Source organism: Monopterus albus, unplaced genomic scaffold (assembly GCF_001952655.1).
Source record: "Monopterus albus unplaced genomic scaffold, M_albus_1.0 scaffold39.1, whole genome shotgun sequence".
Taxonomy (NCBI): domain Eukaryota; kingdom Metazoa; phylum Chordata; class Actinopteri; order Synbranchiformes; family Synbranchidae; genus Monopterus; species Monopterus albus.
In genome coordinates, this window is record NW_018127919.1 from 3651275 (window position 1) to 3658275 (window position 7001).

Sequence of the window (7001 nt, forward strand, 5' to 3'; positions counted from 1 at the left end):
TCCAAATAATCATTTTCCATACTGCCAGTATATATATATACACAGTATACTGCCATCACTACAATATACATGTTTTGCATACTTCTTTATTTTGCTGACAGTTTTATTCACAGGCTTTCTGCAAAATGCCACACACTTCAAATTCATGCCAACTGATATTGTTGCATCCAGTAGATGTCCTACTAGAGCAAATGAAGCTTCAAGAAGCTTTGCGCTGGAGTGAACCAATTGGATGAAAGGCTTCATTGCTTCATGAAGCTTCATCTGCCCATCACTAGTCTATAATGCTGCATTTACTGGCACTCGAAAATATTGTAACTAGATGTAGCAACCTGTAGCGAGACAGAGTGTACTGTTTATAAAGATTACAGATTGCCACAAACGGCAGTCTTCTATGTGCCCCTTCAGGTATCTTAATAGTATCACCCCAGTTTGTCACTGAGAGCTGCTGTCTCACATGCTTTTGCATATTTAGCAGAGCTACAACGACTAAGATGGGGAAATGGCCGTTTGTCATAACTAAAACAAAGTTAAACCTGTTGACTCAGACAGGCCCATTGCAAGAGCAAACTAAACTGACAGAGCGTAAATATGAACACTTGTCTTTTTTCTCTTTAGCAAAACCTCAGTTACTTTTTGTTTAAAAAAAATAATTTAAAGACATTATAAACGCGGATGAATTGAGAATGATCAAATCTTTGTAGTTTTAATGGTCAGTAAACATTCGGTAGGTAGACTGCATTAGTTTTAGAGCTAGCTGTGCCCAATAAACAGAACTAAATTCACTGTGTATAAAGTAACCTCTGTTGCTGTCATACCTGGTAAACACTATTGTGACAATTCAGCTCCAGAATTAAATGCAAAGCAAAGAAGCTTTTCAGCTTGATGAATGTCAAAATTCATTTAAAATTATAGTAATTACCTTTGAATTGTTAATGCAAAATGATATATTTAACATTATTTGTTGCCCCAACATTTTAATGCATTATGTCATACGATATTTACAGCTAATTTGCAGGCTTGATAACTGTATGCTTGTCTTTCTTTAAAAGAAAAAGAGACTGATTATATATAAAAAAAAAATCAAAATAGCTGCATTTGCATGAGCTCCTTATCAAGTAGCGCCAGATGGAGGAAGTGTTAATCTAGTCAAATACAATTTTATTTTTAACCTTTTTTCCCAGTTTGAACAGAAATTCAATATACTGTAGGCTATGTCAGAAAGTTTCACAAATGGCATGATGGCAGTGCATCTAGTGTATTTTGTCATGGAAAATATGGAGCTTATATGTAATTCCCATTAGAACTGCGAAATGCAGTGTTCATATGGAAACCACTTTAACATTCAATATCATACCACACACATAGACAAGAAAATCAAGCTTGTGGTACTGGTTGTTGTGTATGTATCAGCATGAATTTATGACTGAGATCACAAGTCACTAGTTTGTGCAGTTCCCTATATGCCTTTTTTTTTACCTTGAGAGATGAGGTTGCTGTGACTTCTGTGAAATAACAGATTTCATTTAGAGACATATACAGATATTTGGCTTGCTTTGGCTTGCAGTGGTTAGTGCTGTCACCTCACAACAAAAAGGTTTGAGCCTGGGCCGACACAGGGTGTTTCTTTGTGGAGTTTGCATGTTCTCCCTGTGCCTGTGTGGGTTCTCTCCAGGTACTCCAGCTTCCTCCCACAGTCCAAAGACATGCAGCTTAAGTTGACTGGTGACTCTAAATTGCCCATAGGAGTGAGTGTGAGTGTGTGTGGTTGTTTGTCTACATGTCAGCCTTGTGATAAACTGGCAACCTGTCCAAGGTGGACCCCACCTCTCGTCCAGTGTCATCTAGGATTGGTCCCAGGGCAATTTACGTATATTAAAGCTACAGTATGTAACTTTTGTCAGATATTTTTGTTGTGAAAATGTGCTCCAAAACTAGTCTTAATATGGAGAGGTGCTGTCAAAGTCTCCTGTGACCCAGGCTCATTTGGCTCAGCAACCAAACAGGACAAGTACAAACTTCAGCAGACAGTCAGGACTGATGAAAAGGTGACTGGTGCAAGCCTGCCCTCCATGGAGGACCTGTACACCTCACGGGTCAAAAGGAGGGCGGAGAGGATCACTGCAGACCCCTCACACCCTGGACACAATCTGTTTGAACTCCTCCCCTCTGGACAGCGTTACAGGTCACTGTGCACTAAGACAACCAGGGACAGGGGACAGTTTCTTCCCCCAGTCTGTCACTCTGATGAACACTTGACCCACGACAGTATGACTGGACAATAACCCTCAATGCAATACCTGTAAATATACATTGTACAGATTATACAGATCCATACAGGTCTCTAGTTTTAAGTACTTTATCTTTATTCCTATTTATCTTGTTTCACAATGAGCATTCCTTTGTCTGTCTACATTGTTTACTGCCTTTTTATACTGCTTATTTTGCATTGTTTGCACTGTTTGTTGCTTGTTAATACTTTTATTTTGTTATACTACACAGCCTTATGCTGGTTTACTGTTTACTTGCCCCTTGCATGGGAATATGTACATGCACATGTCTGTCCGACACACCTTGCCAATAAAGCAGATTCTGATTCTGATTCTGACTACGTTTTGTTGCATTTTCATTTCTTGCAATTTCATAATAATAAATATCTGAAGAGCTGGGCAGAGCATGGCATAGTGTAGCAGATCACAGTAGAGTATAGTGAAGCAGAGAGAGGGAGTGCTGGGAGGAGCAGAGTGGATTGATTTGGAGTTTCATGCTAGTGCTACTTACATAAGATACATAATGTTGCTTTAGCAAGAAACTACTGATAAAATGCTTGTAAGGTGATCAGATCTTTTCACAAGAGAGAAACATTCTTATATTCAAATGTTTTTCATTGCAGCCCAACACAATCCTGTAGCCTATAGCTTATATAGGCCTATATATGCATTCCACTCAGGGCCTACTGAACGGGTTTTTCAGGTTTATCTCTCTCAGGTTTCTTTTCTCCTTTGAGAGAAAATCTTTACATGTCATTCCCTTGTGTCTAAAAGAGATAAAGAAAGAGAGAGCTAGGAGGTAAGTAAGAGAAGGAGAGAGGATACACATGTTTATGTGGAGAAATTGGAAATTCCACATTATGCTTTCCCTCAGTGTCTCCATCTCTTCATCCCTTAATACCCAATGCTTTGACCTTGACTTTAAACCTATTTTAGAATCTATCTACTCTGAGCTTTCTTTCTTTCTTTCTTTCTTTCTTTCTTTCTTTCTTTCTTTCTCTCATTGCTGTTTATGTCCATTAATAGTCCAGCCCTCAGAGAGGTCCTGTCTGGACTCAGGCCACCATTACAGATGAAGAGGCAAAACGATTTCCATGTAAATGGTGACAGAATGTCATTTTCAAATGAGAAAATCAATTCCTGAAGACTAAAGAGATGACACCTGGATTGCATTCTCACAGATTCTCCGTGTAGCTCTTGTATAATAGTCCTTCTACAAAAATAGCTTTGTTTGGATTTCTGACAGTGTATATGCTGAAGTGTCAGTCAGCCAAACCAAAGAGTTGAAAGGAAAAGGAGCTCAATTATTACCATGCAAATATATGGTAATATAACCACTAGTCATTTTTTTCAACCTGAGCAAATCACAGTTACTCTTAATGTCAGTGTGTGTGAACAGTCTTACTGAAGCAGCTTGTTTCTTCATCAGTGTATGGTCATGGCATCATGAATGACTGTATATTTATATATAAGTTGGCCTGGGTTGACCTCAGGGTTTGTCATTAGTTTGTGTGACAGGTACAGCATACAGCTAAAGAAACAATTATTAAGATCAAGACCAATAATGGAACACCTTATGGTCATGGAGAAGCCATAACCTAATGTCAGCAGGTTTCTTAGACATCAACCGTTTTCTAACAGAGAGATGACACATCAGGAAAACATCTATTTCACAGACATTAGTAAAGGCTTATCATCTCACTGCTCTTCCTTAGGTAAGTTGATTGTGCTAATTGAAGTAGCCTAAATATAAGATTCTGTAGGCAGATTACATAACACCAAAATATTTCAACACATATTGAGAGGTAAACAATGAATAAAATTTACCAAGCATGTGTTATCATGATTTTTAAAATCTCTGTATAAAGGTTGAAGTAATATGTGCAAATAATTTTTGCCTTATTCATTGAAGTAAAGGGCTATAACTCATGGGCTTAGTACTGTGTTTTGTAAAACAGTAACATTGCAGTAACAATGACAGTAGATTACATGAACCAATGAAGGTGACAAAAAGAACTTTAATAAAATAAAAATATAATGTTGCTGCTAAATTGCTTTCAGTGTTGTTTGTTTCTTCATAACAAAGCATTAAGAGATATTGTGCATGCTCCAAATACAAAACTATTTATATATTTTTCCATCTCTGTGTATGTCATCCGAGGATCAAGCTGCAAGAAGCTTAGTCATTCTGACCAATTAGGTAACATTCTTGCTAGAGAATACCAGGTTTCCTCTTGAGATGATTATTTGTCTGATATTACACTCTGCTCTTGTCAGCATGATAGATGGCCATGATATCGACTCAAGGTTAATTCCGAACCATGCCGCTGAAGTTAGATGAAGGATCTTGATAAGAGTAACATTGACAAGAGTTGTTTTGGGTCACATGTCCAGATGTACATCCAATGCAGTGGCAGGCTACATACCTACCTTACCCATCAATTTAGATCACAGAAGAATTATAGGTAAGAATACCCAAAATCCAAACATCAAAGAATTACAGTATATCCTTTAGGTGTATTTGGCTCTGCAGTATATTGTGCAGGTCTTATGCTTACTTATGTTACTATCAATTAGGAACAAACATATGAAGCTGTGGATGATCATGCCTGAAGAAAGATTGGTCTTTCCACAAAGTAAATATAAGAGGAATTAGAACACAGGCTTCTTGTTTCCTTTTTGTGCTGTTGGGATGAATGAATGTAATACAAATAATAACTAGAAAAAGCACACATGTATCCACTGACTCTTGCACATTGCTGTATATGGCAGATTGAACTGAATAAATAGCTGCTGAGCAATGTTACAGCTCAAGTTTTCTGCTGTTACTCGCATCGTTACATAGATGTAGATGCATTCGTCAGGGACTATGAATATTGTTTTCAATAAATAAAATAATAACCAAAAATAAAACCAAAAGTCAATTATTGTAAAAACTGTTCATCCAGTGGGAGTGAATTGGTGATGCCAGTTACACAGAGAAATGCACAGTGGGACAAAAAAACGCTAATGTTTCTGGTGGTGGAAATGTGTTTGTCTTTGCTACCGACAGATAAACTAGATGTTTTCCTGCCTTCTGATCAATGCATGCAAAGGTTCCAGCACCCCCACATTAAGTATTTGAATAAGAATAAGTAGGAGGCAAAAACAAATGGACAAGAACTATTGCAATTTCACCCAGTGAAAGAGAAATAAGCACGCTGGTTTTGCTGTGGGTAAATGTAGACCTTGTGGAATGCTTTTCTGCAGATTGTGAAGCACGCCACAGGCTAATAACCAAAAATAAAACCAAAAGTCAATTATTGTAAAAACTGTTCATCCAGTGGGAGTGAATTGGTGATGCCAGTTACACAGAGAAATGCACAGTGGGACAAAAAAACGCTAATGTTTCTGGTGGTGGAAATGTGTTTGTCTTTGCTACCGACAGATAAACTAGATGTTTTCCTGCCTTCTGATCAATCAAGTTTTCTGCTGTTACTCGCATCGTTACATAGCTGTAGATGCATTCGTCAGGGACTATGAATATTGTTTTCAATAAATAAAATAACCAAAAATAAAACCAAAAGTCAATTATTGTAAAAACTGTTCATCCAGTGGGAGTGAATTGGTGATGCCAGTTACACAGAGAAATGCACAGTGGGACAAAAAAAGTTGTACTGCAACAACACAGCATTGCTGCAGGTGGCTTGAACTGTGATGTGTCCTTTGGACATATATATTCTACATACATAACTCAAAATTGTGTCAAAGCAATGTTTTATAGTAAATAATAAACAGATGAGAAATATTGACACTGTCACAGATGCACTACAAATATTCAAATGCATTTGTATTCACTATTTACTGTACATTAACACACTGGTCTGCTATGCTTAATAAAAGTATTTAGGGTGATCTTCAACATATACACTGTAGTCCCTGATGTTCTCAGTGACTGAATGAGCACAAATGAAAAAATGAGAAAAATATTTTCTTGTCATTTAATAGTCTGAGGTGATAAAACCAAAATGGAAATTAAATTGTTGAAATTCAGCATTTTTAAATGTCCTTGAGTGTGTGAGTTGTCAGGCTTAATCTGTGATAGTAAATTGTCTGAATGCAGCCTTAGGACCCTGAGGATATTGAACCTAGGTTGCTGCAGAGGTAGGTTTGTGATTTGTATGCACCCCATCTGATAGCGTCTCCTGGATCACAGATGGATTATTTAGGCTTTCCCTTCAGCAAAGGGTTCTTCTTTTCTCCTTTTTTTTACTGATCTACAGCATATTCTCCTTTCTCTTCTCTCAGCTTCCACTGCTGGATACATGAATGCCTAAAATCACACACAGGCACAAATTGGACTATAGCAGAGAAAATAGAGCAATAACACTGGAGGAATAACCGGAGGGGTGAGTTGTAAAGTTATACTCAGTTATATCATTGAGGCTTGGTTAATAATTTCACTATGGTGAGCACATGTTTTTGGCATATGTGACTTTAGAAGGAAACGTAATCTTTCCCTCCCTGATTCATGCAGGAGCAGATGCTGTCCACGTGCTGGTGGAGCTGAAAGTTATCTGTGGCTAACACATATTGCTATAAATGTTAATTGTATCGTGATTAGTGCATGTTACCAAACTTTTATTCTTTAATATTTCTCCTTTACTGTGTCTGAAGAGTTAAAGTTTAGTTCATAAAATGATTTGAATAAATGTTTTACTGTACTTTGTGTTAATTGGAAAAAAAACTAAA